Raw genomic sequence first — 14,010 nt, 5'->3', positions numbered from 1 at the left:
AAATTAAGAAATTGCATCAATCTGAACTTGATTTTTGAGGTACAGACAACATTTTTAAACAACATGACACAAAGGTGGGGAACTGCTGTACATATCTATTAACAGACAGCTGCTTATGATTTTGGTTTAGAATTGGAACACGATTCTTGGAAAAACCAATCATGTGCAATTTATAACAGATGTAACCAAGTGTTTATTACAGTAAAATGCTAGTTTCCATAAGTCAAAAGTTCAATGAATAAACAAGTCACGTATGTAAGGAAAATGATATGTATTGTTATGAACCAAAGAATTCACTCTAATCAGTGGTGGACATGAATTATTCCATTAACGACAGCATTCTGTGTTTCATTCTACTTGGAAGGAAGAGAGCAGCTAGATCATTTGCTGTGTTATATGTAATTATGCCTTATTCTCATAGATCTGATACGTGAGTGTAAGCATAATGTTAAACTTAGAAAAATACCTAAAAATTTCACATGAATCAACCTTTGCCCACTAACAGTCTTTAAACTAAAGAAGGGAAGAAGTATAATTGAAGACCCAGGTCATGGTCTCTGTGCAGTTCTTAAACAGCAACATCAAATCACGTCAGCCTTCTCCCTCCATGTGCATTCTAAGTGGTGTCCTTGTCCCTGTAGCTCCCCCCTTAAACTCTTCCCACAGACTACTTTGGGAGCAAGTTTCCAGAAAGACTCTGAATCAGTCACACTGTCTTATTAAAATCTTCAGTGTTCAGGCCCTGCTTCACAGGATGGGCTGAGCCAACTGTAGCAGGTTACCGAAGGCAGGGTAGCAAAAATCCCAATGTGGTTTAGAAGGGAAGGAAAATGATAAAACAAAACAAAACAAAACAAAACAACAACAGATAAGGGGTAGAATTGAAGACATAAGAGAAAGGGAATCCATGATATTCACAGGTAGAAAGGACAAGCACCTTGTGAGAAAGATTGTCATAAAGTATTGGGCGCAGGAAGGATCCCACTGGGTAGAACCAAGGCCAACCCAGTGGCTCAGGCAGCTGCCAGAACTGGACTTGGAGGGCTTAACATTCACGTAGGGACAAGGATATAGACCAGATACGTGAGTTCTCCTGAGTGTGAGGCAATATGAAGGCAAAGTCAATGGATAAGCATGGTATGTCTCCTGGTACATCTGTTAACTCAATGACAAGTAGTTTAGGCATAACTCATATTAAAATAATTACATACATATTATGGAGGAAAATAAAAATTTACATGAACTTTTAAGTTGAAACACAAGGGCTCAAAGAAATTTTGATGGGCTTTTTGGGACCGTTTAGGGCTAGCCACCTGGACTTCATTCTCTTCCACCTTTAGGGATATTTAGGGGTAAAATTTGAGAGAACCTGCTAAATTATCCAGCCTGGCAATCAAAATCTTGCACATCTTCTAACCTTACCTTCCACTATTGGTAAATCTAATACCATTGTAAAAAAGCTTGGACCACATCTTTAAAAAAAAAAAAAAAAAAACAAAGATAAAAGTAGGCAATGCATGATTTAAAAGTTAAGCATAAGAAATACAGAAAATCGTTCATCAAAGAGAATTTAAAATTCAGAAAATGGAAAATTAAAATTAATAACACAATGAAAAATACAGAAATAGCATTGGAAAGTTAAACACTTAAATGATAGACTTTTTTTACCATTTTGAAAAGAAAGAACACATAAGAATTATCAAATCTTGTAAAAAATATAAGAAGCAAAGCATAAACTTACCAATGTATTCATTTTCATATACGAATTTTAATATTTTTTTAAAAATCAGCAAACAGCAAAGTTATATTACGTAGAACCACAATGATTTCTTGGCAAGAATCTCTTTAAAAATGATAAAAATTCTAATTCTCCTGATTTCATAATGGCTTTGAAAAATGTAGAAGGATTACATATCCCATTATGTAACTTTAAATGCTCACAATTAGCAGTTACTCATGAACCAATCTCAACTATTCAGATAGTTCATTCTCTAATGAAGCAGTAAACAAGAAAGAAATGAATCTGCCCAGCAAACAGTGCTCCAAGTTGCATGCACTAGAACGTCTGTGCTTTTTCCTTAGGAGAGACCGCTATGCCATTACTATTAGTCTATTTTTAAATCTTTATAAAAATCTCTAATAAGGTGATGTTTTTCATTTTCCCAGGGCATAGCAGCTAAGCAGCAGATAATTAAATAATCAGAGGAGTGACGGGAACACTTCAGGGAACAAGCACACTGATGGAAACTGCAAGCAGTGGCTCACAGTGACAGCAGAAGCTGCAATAGGCCACACACAGTCATTCAAAAGGCACAGGAGCATAGGGCTGGTCAGTGCAGAAGCAGAAAACAGCAGTGGCCCTGAGGAAGTGGCATGAGACAGGGGGAATCAGGCAGCTAACGTGGCCAAGGCAGCCGCCTTCTCAATATCCATTCAGCTGCACAATCTAATTTAAGTGCATCACTTTCTCCTGCCCAGTGACTGGTCAAAGAATGGATGTTTGAACCGATCCTGGTGGGTGAGGTGCGTGATAAAATCTACTGAAGGCCTGTCTGATGACACTCAGGAATGACTCTGGCCATTTTGCAAGAAGTCCAAGAATGAAGCCAACACACAACGTAGGGCAGAATCAAGAGAGAAACAAAGGAACGGCTAGACCCAAGATTTAAGACCCGAAGCCTGCCCCTCGGGGACTGGAATATGTGGGTCACGTTATTCCTTTGTTGATGCCAGTGTGAAGTGGGATTTCTGTTTCGCGCAGTCTCATTACACGGACTACGCTCAAATCCCGGCTTCAGCACTGTATGACCCGGAGCGAGGTACTTAACTTCTCTGAGCCCCAGTTTCCCCCCTGGTAGAAGTTTCCTCATTGATAATTACGAGCATTAAATGAGATAACAGAGCTACAGTTATCACTCCAAAGAATGGCACACCCAAAAAAACCAAGAGTGAAAACAGACTATATCTAACAAGTGAGATATATCTGGAAAAGATTTTTATCCAAAATTATTTGAGGCCGGGCGCGGTGGCTGACGCCTGTAATCCTAGCACTCTGGGAGGCCGAGGTGGGCGGATCGTTTGAGCTCAGGAGTTCGAGACCAGCCTGAGCAAGAGCAAGACCCCATCTCTACTAAAAATAGAAAGAAATTATATGGACAGCTAAAAATATATATAGAAAAAATTAGCCGGGCATGGTGGTGCATGCCTGTAGTCCCAGCTACTCGGGAGGCTGAGACAGAAGGATCGCTTGAGCTCAGGAGTTTGAGGTTGCTGTGAGCTAGGCTGATGCCACGGCACTCACTCTAGTCTGGGCAACAGAGTAAGACTCTGTCTCAAAAAAAAAAAAAAACAAAAAAAAAACAAAAAAAAAAAAATTATTTGAATTTTAAAATGATCAATAAATATTAGCAAGATTTTTTTCTTTAACATGACAACATTTATCCTAATCCAAGAGCTAATGGTAGACTTCATGGAAAACTGCTAAAACCGTTCCTTTTATTAATACAAATATATATACACATATGCACAGTTATTAATTTTTAAAATCATGGTAAATACACATAACATAAAATTTACCATCTTAACCACTTTTAAATGTACAGTTCAATGCCACTGTCACTACCATCTATCCACAGAACTCTTTTCATCTTGCAAAACTGAAACTTTATATCCATTATACAGTAACTACGCATTTTCCCTTCTCCCAGCCCCTGGCAACCACCATTCTACTTTCTGTCTTTATAAATGAGACTCCTGTAGGTACCTTACAGAAATCATATATATACATATGGAATCATATGTGTATATATCTTTTTGTGACTGGCTTATTTCACTTAGCATAATGCTTTCAAGGTTGCTTTCATCCATGTTGTAGCATGGGTCAGAATTTCCTTCCTTTTTAAGGCTGAATAATATTCTATTGTATGTCTACACCGTATTTTGTTTATGCATTCATTTGTCAATGGACACCTGGGTTGCAATACCAAAATATTTTTAAAAGCAAAAAAAAAAAAAAAAGACATCTGGATAGAAACAAAAAAAATGATAAAAATACAGGAAACCCCGTGTACCTGATGTAATGGAAAAGAGAAATTTCAAAAATCTTAATTAGAAGTATCAAGATTGTGTGCTTAATCCCAAACAGGTGTGCTTATGTTAATTTCTTTCACTGTCTCGGAAGGCAGGTAATAGGCTTGCTACATGAGAGAAATTTTCCTAGAAACATTTTCTGGGAAATTTTAACAACTTACTCATAATATATTGAAGGTAAACATACTCAGAGAATACTTGTAGTTACCTTTATTAGTTTGAATTGGTTTATGTAACCAAGAACATGGGTGACTTACTTACTTATACTTTGATAAGCATTGAAAAGGAATAGCATATACCAGCAGTGAAAGAAATTGCAGAAGTTTATCATGTGTTCTGGGGGAAAAAAATGTTATTTATAACAGTAACCCTGACTTCAACAGATTATTTTACCCACACACTGTGCAATGCATGGGGTCTGTCAGAGCCAGCCAGGTGAATGCTGACAGCTCTAAGACATTAAATTAAATTAAAATAATACTGGGAGCAGGAAGCCCTCACCCCCTTTCCAATACGCCCAGTGGCTGCACCTCTTGGGCAGAAGTGTCAGGATGGGATGAAGGAGTGGGCTTTGATTATCAGTGGCAATTTGAAATTCCCACAGTTTCTTTGGAAATTACCTCTGACTTTTCAAGGCACTCACTCAGGGAAACTGGCTAATTTCCCAGATGTTTTATGAAGTTCTCACATGTCGTTAAAAATGATTTTTTAATGGGCCTTAAAAAAAAGTAGGACTTTAGACTACAAAAGCCTCCACAGAATTGGGTGGGTAGAAGCTATTATTAATTCCATGAATCTACAAAGATTCTTAGGGTTTTTGATAAGTTACAAAGGTGTCAGTGGAATTCGTACCTTTTCATTTTAATTTTCTAAGCAAAACCAAGACTCAGATTTTTCATCCCTTAGGGGACAAGAGCCTCTTCCACATGGGTGACCTATGAATGCTAGTGGAATAATTCTAGGCTTAAAGTAGTCAATATACTTATACTGAATTTTTATTGATGAAATCTATGAAGGTTTTTCCTATCCCAGGACAGACTATTCTTACAGTGGTTCCATAACGTAGAAATTCCAATACACTTTTTGTTTAACTGATTATAAAATTGAAAGAAACAAAATGGAGAGGAGGTAACCCATTTTTGGATTCCTGCTACCCCTACTTTTATCTTTGGGAAGTCCTTAGCCCAGGCCCTCTGCATGTTCTACCTCATTTTGCCATCGAAGCTTCCATTGGTTCCATCAATCTATTCAGCTCAACCTCAAAAATCCAGCTTAAAAAAAAAAAAAAAAATCCAGCTCTCTTTAAAAAAAAAAAGTCTCTCAATACTTTAATCAGTTGTTCACTAAGCATTTCTCCAGTATTTAGAGATTTGATTGTTATTGTTATTTACTGTATATTATAGTAAAAATCTTAGCAAAGATTTTTTAAAAATTATAAATGCATTTTATTTTTTCAAGTGGCACACACAGTTTAACAAGGTCAATGTTATCACAATGGTTAAAGCTAAAATACGACATTGCTCCACCCGCCTCCTCCCAATACCACGTTCTTCTGTCCCAGAGGCAAACATTTTTGAATCATTCAGTTAGGTCATCAGGCATTTATATATCTACATATTTCCAGATAATATTTACATATGACTATTTCTTAAATAATTTATTGAGGTGGAATCCACATAACATAAAATTAACCATTTTAAAGGGTACCATTTGGTGGCATTTAGTACATTCTGCAACCACCACCTCTAGCTAGTTGCAGAACAGTTCCATCATTCCAAAGGAAAACTCCCTACCCATTAAGCTATCTCTCCCCAGTCCCTCTTCCCTGCAGCCCCTGCCAACAGCTGATCTGCATTCAGTCTCTGTGGATTTATCTGTTCTGAATATTTCATATAAATGAAATCATACACTATGGAGCCTTGTGGATCTGGCTTCTTTCAATGACCGTAATGTTTTGGAAGTTCATGATGTTGTAGTAGGTATCAGTACTTCACTCCTTTTATGGCTGAACAATATTCCATTGCTGGCATATAACACATTTGTTTATCCATTTACCCACTGATGGACATTTGGACTATGTCCACCTTTTGGCCATTGTGACTAGTGCTGTTATCAATGTGTGTACGCGTGTACTGGCTTGAATATCTGTTTTCAGTTCTTTGGAGTATATACCTAGCAGTGGAATTGTAGGGTCCTATGGTAATTCCATGTTTAACATTTTGAGGAATCGGCAAACACAAACACTTGTTTCTTGTGCATATTTTATCTAACTAATCAGCAAGTTTCTTGAAAGGAAGTCTTTCCTTTAATTAAGTTTGCATTTTGCAATTTCTTTCCCTTTCTCTCTCTCTCTCTTTCTCTCTCTCTTTCCAATTTTTATGCCCCCAGATATGCTTCTGCAGACGCTCCAACACTATGTATTAAATAGTTTATTTCATCTACATAAACCTTGAGACTGCTATAAGAAAATATTGCAAAGAATATAGTCCTTTTGTAACAAAGAGAAACATAATCCTTTATCTTTCTTCACTAAACAGATCTCTGTTAAAAAAAATTTTCCTTGCTTTCTATCTCTGTGAATTTATTCCATATCAGGCCAGTTTTAATGTTTACCCACCCATATCCTCTTCTCCCCAATAAAGGATTTATCAGTAACTAAAAAAAAAAAAAAAATGCGATTTTAAAACAGTTTTAAGCTTGTGACGAATAACAAAGCAAACAAAACGAATTATTTAAACAGAGAAAACAAACTTGGGACAAACCTTGAATCATAAACTATTTTCCTCTGACAAAAAGCCTGCTTAAGCAACAAATAAATGGCTCTTTAGAATATTTCTGCTATTCTATAAACCACATTTGAATATTTCCAAAAAAGAAAACTGAGAAATAAAACCATTCTTACAAGTACTAAAATATTTAATAGATGAAAGACCATTTCAGACTCAGTCATTCATTTAACTACTGTGGCCACATTTTCTATTGAGGACATACAAGGTGAGAAGGGAGAGAAACTCACATTTATTCTGCGTTTATTTATTCATCCATGGAATAGGCTAACACGGAAGCAAACAGGATTTAGACTAACCAATAGGAAAGCCTGATCATTTCAACAGCAAAACACGCTTCGAAAAAGTTAGGAAACCCATTCGAAACATTTTTTGAAAAGACACATCTACTTTAAAGGAAGTTAGATACAGTCCTTCATGGTCATTGCTATGAGGGTCTGGGTCTCATCATCAGGATGGGCTGCACTTTCCCTGAACAACTGGCTTGTTTTCAGATTTCAGACAAAGTGAATCATGTCACTGATGATATTTTCATCTTCACTTTGGCTCAGAGTCCCAGTTTCTGGCTCACATCGCCAAGGGTAGAGGATTTCCAGCGCACATTTTATATGCTAATTTCATCTTAGCATCATTTGTTTTTCTTATCCCCATTTCCACTCTCACCGAATATATCTTTATTGCCCTGACTTCAATTCTATTAGGAATAATGTAAGAACATAAAGAAATCAATCTCTTTCACCAGCCCATGTCCAACTGGACTTTTGATTTAAGGACCCTAGCCTTAGTTGGTATATTTTCAGCAATGTGCAATTATTCAGTGTGGGGTGACCTTGGAGTGACCCATATTATTGTGCTGGAAAGTATCACCAAAATTCACTATGCCTCGTTTTCCTGGGTTACCAAGTGGGCAAAATTCCCATTTTGTAGTGTGATTGCAATGCGTAAATTAGATAATCCACATAAAGAGTTTATCATGCTGCCTGGGCCATAGTAAGTGCTAAATTAATATTAGCTCCTATTAGAGATTATATTTTAATAAGTCCTTCTATAAGCTTAATTTAGAGCAAAAAAAAAAAAAAAAAAAAACCCTAAAAGCAGACTTCCACCTATTTCATTTAAAAATACACTAGCACAGGGGCAACCAAGTATTTCTTAATACCAAGAAGGATTTTAAGAAAACTAGCGGTGATAAAAAGGTAAAGAAATAAAGATTGTTCAGTACAGGCAACTCTTTCAAAAGGGCTGGAATGTGCGGGGCAAACTAGGGCAGAGGTTTAATCTTGATGGAGAATTTAATTTCTATGTGTTGCTCTTGTCTGCCTTTTTGCTTGTTTAACATGTTTTAAAATGAGTGAAACATGAATATACACTATGACAGGCACAAGGGGGCTTGACAAACATCATGTATATGAATTTTAAAATGTGAGGAAAATGAAAAATTAGGACCTAAAAGAACAATGGATGATGGCAAAGAAAAAATGCTATGTAGCAAATGAGGCTCTACTGTATAAAGCAACCATTCAGAATCTACTTGTCTTCAAAGAAGTCTTTTATAAGTAAAGGCACATAAATGTTTCTTTGTTGTTATGTGCATATAAATATCTTTTAATATGCACAATAGAAGCAGACCTAAAAAGCTGCTCTTAGTAAACCAGACCAGCTTCTCCAGTGATTTAGACCATAAAAGTGTGCACAGTCTTGTGTGCTCAATCCAGGCTGAAGGTAAGGGAGGAAAGGAAGTCTTCAGATGGAGAAGTTGGTTGTAAATAGGATACTTGGGAAGGTCCAACAAATCTAATTTCATTCAAGGAAAAACAAAGCAGGTTCACTCTATAAAAGCAGGTGGACCTGGCTGTATGTAGAGCATGTACCTCTTAATTGATAATTTGTAATGCAAAATTTTACATATTGCATTTATTTAGCCTAAGAAATCCCTAGCACAACAAGAAACTGAGCTGGTAGGTTTATGTATTTCACACGACTACAAAATGTATGTATAAGAAACCAACACAAAGGGAACTGGGTGATCCAAACTAAGCCATATATTGTAAATCAAAGCTTTGTTTTACATGGATTTAAAGGTATTGTTCATTTATTTCATAAAGAGAAACTTTCCAAATGCCCTGAGCATAGTTTTGTTTCATTTTGTGTGCGCAAAGTCTATCATGTTCATATATTTTAATGACATAGCCTCATCTAATGGAAGTATGTACATAAAATCTCTTATATACAACATTAGTCAGAAGGCTTCCATAAAAGCTTATTTAAGTAGTAAAAAGAAAAATATCGCCTTTCAAGATTGAAACACACCATTTGTACCATTTGTGCCTCAATTTCTGCTTTCTTATCACTATTAAGGAGAAAATACAACCATTAATTTGCAAATTGGGGCAAAGTGTTTCCCTTTAAAACAAAACCATTTCTTTTTTAAAGATCGTGGCTTTTAAAGGTCATTTTGGTGAACCGAGTAATGACATTTTATCTTTTAAATAAAATGCTGTAAAAGTTACAGCGTCATGTAAGCTTTGTTTTTCTTTAGCATCGGTTTTACCTATTTTTTAAGAATATAATATTTATAGATGAGAGAAAATGAATATATATGTTTTATCACAGAAATTCTCGAATTTACATGTTACTCATCACTTAATGCTCATTTTAAATCTCTCTGGTATGTATTTGAAACTTCACACGGTGAATCATAAAAGACATATAAAATCTTATAGCTACATCAAAGAGACTCTAAAATTGATACAGCTTTTACCATTAGGTCTCATGATACTCAATAGTAAAAAGGTAGTAAGCTAAAATGAGTTTTACTTACATCACATATTCTAGTAGAATCCCAAGCTCCTCATAAATTAAATTATTTAGGACATAATATGTACCAACTCTGGTCAAGTATTTTCATCAGATTTTTTTTTTTTTACTTCTTTGCTCACTTTATTGACTCAACAAGTATTGTGCTAAACACCAAAGGGATAAAAAGGGAAAGACTTTGTCTCTTTCCTCCGCCATCAAGAGGGAGATGCAGTCCTGGGAATAACAGTAGCAATGTGATAATATAGCTATTGTGACAGAAGTCAGTACACAGAGCTTGGTAGCCCAGGAGAAGCTACTCTGGGGATAGAAGGACCACCTCAAACCTTCTTGAAATAGTTGCAACTGTGTCCCAAAGGGAGAACCAGAGAAGGACTCCGTGGTCACCTGAGTCCAAAAGTCCAGAACAGAGTACCCAGGTATAAAACCATCCACATATTGCCATCTGATCTTTGGCAAAGTAGACAACAATATCTACTGGGGAAAAGAATCCCTATTTAATAAATGGAGCTGGGAAAATTGGATAGCCACACGTAGAAGACTGAAACAGGATCCATCTCTCTCATCACTCACAAAAATTAATTCAAGATGGATCACAGACTTAAATCTAAGACATGAAACCACAAGAATTCTAGAGGAAAATGTTGGAAGAACTCTTCTAGATATAAGCCTAGGCAAAGAATTTACTGGAGAAGACACCAAGGGCAATCACAGCAACATTTAAAATAAAGAAATGGGACTTGATTAAATTAAAATGCTTCTGCACAGCCAAGGAAATAATTAACAGAACAAATAGACAACCTACAGAATGGGAGAATATATTCACAAACCATCCATCCAATAAAGGGCTGATAATCAGAATCTACAAAGAACTCAAGCAAATCAGCAAGAAAAGAAAATCAAACCACCCCATTAAAAAGTGGGCAAAACATGCACAGAAGATTTTCAAAATAAGATAGACTAATGGCCAATACATATATGAAAAAATGTTCAACATCACTAATCATCAAAGATATGCAAATCAAAACCATAATGAGATACCATCTAACCCCAGTGAGAATGGCTTTTATCAAAAAGTCCCAAAACAACAGATGCTGGTGTGGATCCAGAAAGAAACATTTATACACTATTGGTGGGACTGCAAACCAGTGCAACCTCTGTGGAAAATACTATGGAGATTCCCCCAAAGAACTAAAAGTAGACCTGCCATTTGCTCCAGCAATCCCACTACTGGGTATTTACCCAAAGGAAAAAAAGTCATTTTATCAAAAAGACAGCTGCACTAAAATGTTTACTACAGCACAATTCACAATCACTTAAGATGTGAAATCATCCCAAGTGCCCATCAATACATGAGTGGATTAATAAAATGTGGTTTATGTACACCATGGAGTACTATTCAGCCATAAAAAATGAATTAACACATTTTGCAGCAATCTGGATGGAATTGGAGACCATCCTCCTAAGTGAAATATCGCAAGAATAGAAAAACAAACACCACATGTACTCACTATTAAATTTTAACTAACCAATTAGCATTCATGTGCACAGATGGAAGTAAAACTCAACAGAAATCATGCAGGTGGGAGGGAGAGGAGGACACAGGTGAAATCATACCTAACAGGTACAATGTACACTGTCTGGGTGATGGGCACACTTATAACTTTTGACTCAAGCAGTACAAAAGCAATCCATGTAACCAAAACATTGGTACCCCTGTAATATTCTGAAATTAAAAAAAAAAAAAAAAAAAGTAGGAGAAGAAGATGATTTCAGACCAGGGACCAGAAGATGAACAGGTAGGAGTCTTGAGGAAGCACAGCATATTCAGGAAAGTGCAAGTTGTCACTTATTTCTTAGTGGAGGAAGGACTCTACCAAAGTCATAACGTGTCTCTGTCTGCAGGATCAGGTGGCAGCTGCCCTCTGCAGATCTCTGCCTGGGTTCTCCCTTGCTTGGCTTCCTCTCCTCCCCTGTCCTACTTTTCCCACTGTCCATGAGTCTCCTGGGAGCTATTTCTTAATAAATGACTTGTGCATAAAACTTCCTCTTAGGGTCTGCTTTCTGGGGAACCCGCCCTAAGACAGTGGTGGGTAAGCAGGTTGAAATAGTTCTAGATGAAACCTCGTGAACGGTGCAGGAATGTATAGACAGAAAGGACAGAAGAGAGAGAAAGGGGAGATAGGTAAACAGCTGGGTAGCTGGGTGCAGGACCTAATAAGCAGTGTGTGTACAGGTCTGAGTTCAGAAGAGAGTTCTGGGCTGAACAGATTTGGGGGCAGGTTGGAAGCCAAGGACAATGAAATTGCCTAGAGGTACCAGATATAGGTGATCATGTAGCATTAATTTTGCTCAAGCACAGAATAATCTAAGTTGACTCTTTTTTAGAATGTTTTTAACTCCAGATTATGTCACATATTTTAGCAGAAATTAAAGTCAAACATTATTAGAGATATTGATGAGTTTTAATGGGTTGTCTTATTTAAGAATAGCTAATAATAATATTATCACAATGCAAATCAACACACGCTCCTAGACAGAGACAAATTAGACCAAACTTTAAAAATTAGACTATATTAAAGCAGAATTTCCATATTAACTGAACACACGATGTGTAGAAGGGTCAGTACTATTGAAATCATCATTCAAATGAGGTTGGTAAACAGGAAAAGGACTATGGAAATGTTTGTGACGTGCATTTTTAGAGAAGAACAGTAGTATCTGGACCTGCCTTCTGGTCCGTGCTAGTCTGACCAGGTAGGAAACAGACTAATCTGTTAGAAGTATAAAAACAAAATGTCTGATGATAAAATAAAACTGAAATGACGAGGTACCGGGTACTGAAACCAATAGCTCTTGATATTGGCCTTATGGTCTTAAAATTGGAAAAATAACTCAGTATGATAGTCAGGGGCAAAGGGCCAAATGACAACAGTTTTGCCAGACCAGAACCTGCACTCAATGGACCTAAAAGAGCCATCCCGGCTACCTGAGCAGGTAAGCGTCCAAAGTATGATGGCGTCACAGTTCCGCTCAGTGATTCTCTAGCCACTTGCTCCCTGAATCCCTATTTTCTAATACTTCAGTTAATCCATAACACACCCCTCCATAGCTCTTTTCCAAACCGTTAGTTCATTATTAGAAACTTGGGCTCAACTTGGCATCCCTTCCCACCCAATATTTAGAGATTCCTACCAACCTTCCAGTGTTAACTTTCATCTTCATCCTCACATACTGAACCAGATGCCTGCAAGCTGCATTTCATCCTAACTACCCCACCCCCTTGGTTGTTTTGGCCATACCAGAAGCAATTCTGTACTCTTAAGTGGCAATTAAAGATTGTACTAGGCTGGCACGGTGGCTCATGCCTGTAATCCCAGCACTTTGGGATGCCGAGACAGGAAGATCGCTTGAGGCCAGGAGTTCAAGACTAGACTGGGAAACATAGTGAGACCCTGTCTGCATAAAAATTAAAAAAAAAAAAACCTAGCTGGGTGTGGTGGTGTGCACCTGTAATCCCAGCTATTTGGGAGGCTGAGGCAGGAGAATCCACTTAAACCCAGAAGTTTGAGGCTGTAGTGAGCTAGGATTGTGTCACTGCACTCCAGCCTAGGCAACAGAGTAAGAGCCTGTCTCTAAACAAAAGATTGAAGTAATAAGTAACAGGTAAGTCTTCTGAAAATACTTGACTGAGAGCAATGAGAAATATGCACACTGAATTTATTCCTGCATTATTTAATTAAATGATATTTATAGGTATTAATAATTAGATAAAAGCAACATGTACAACTTCATCCTATTTTAAAAAATAGAAATAATGGCACAGTAACCCTTAATCTTTCACAGTAAACACAGAAGTTCAAAGGCTCTATGAAAATAAAATTCAACTGCTCCTGACATTTGCAATGAATATTACTTTGGCTTAAATTATTTGTTAAAAGCTTCAAAGCAAATTGTCCTTAAAGCAAGTAGGTTCAAAACAGATACCTGGTAAAGTTATAGCTGAATGACAACACCATCATTTGAAATATATCTACTAATATTCAATTTCACATCTATCTCCTATCTCTTCTGTTCTGTCTGGACAGCTGTGCAGTAACTTAGAGTTTGTCAAGATGGTCGTTGACTTGGCTCATAATGGTGGCCATGACCCCAAAGGGCCAAGAACACAGGGCAGGGGGGTGTAGGGAGGGAGGCTTATGTTCTCCCCGTCACTTCCCCTAAACTATGGAGAAGCAGACTTCTGCTGTGATTTTTTCTTTGCTTCTGTGCCAGATCATTGCTGAGACCCAGTACAGTTTGGCCCTAGATGTTCAGA

This window comes from Eulemur rufifrons, chromosome 25 (genome assembly GCF_041146395.1).
Source record: "Eulemur rufifrons isolate Redbay chromosome 25, OSU_ERuf_1, whole genome shotgun sequence".
Lineage (NCBI taxonomy): Eukaryota > Metazoa > Chordata > Mammalia > Primates > Lemuridae > Eulemur > Eulemur rufifrons.
This window is presented reverse-complemented; position numbering follows the sequence as displayed.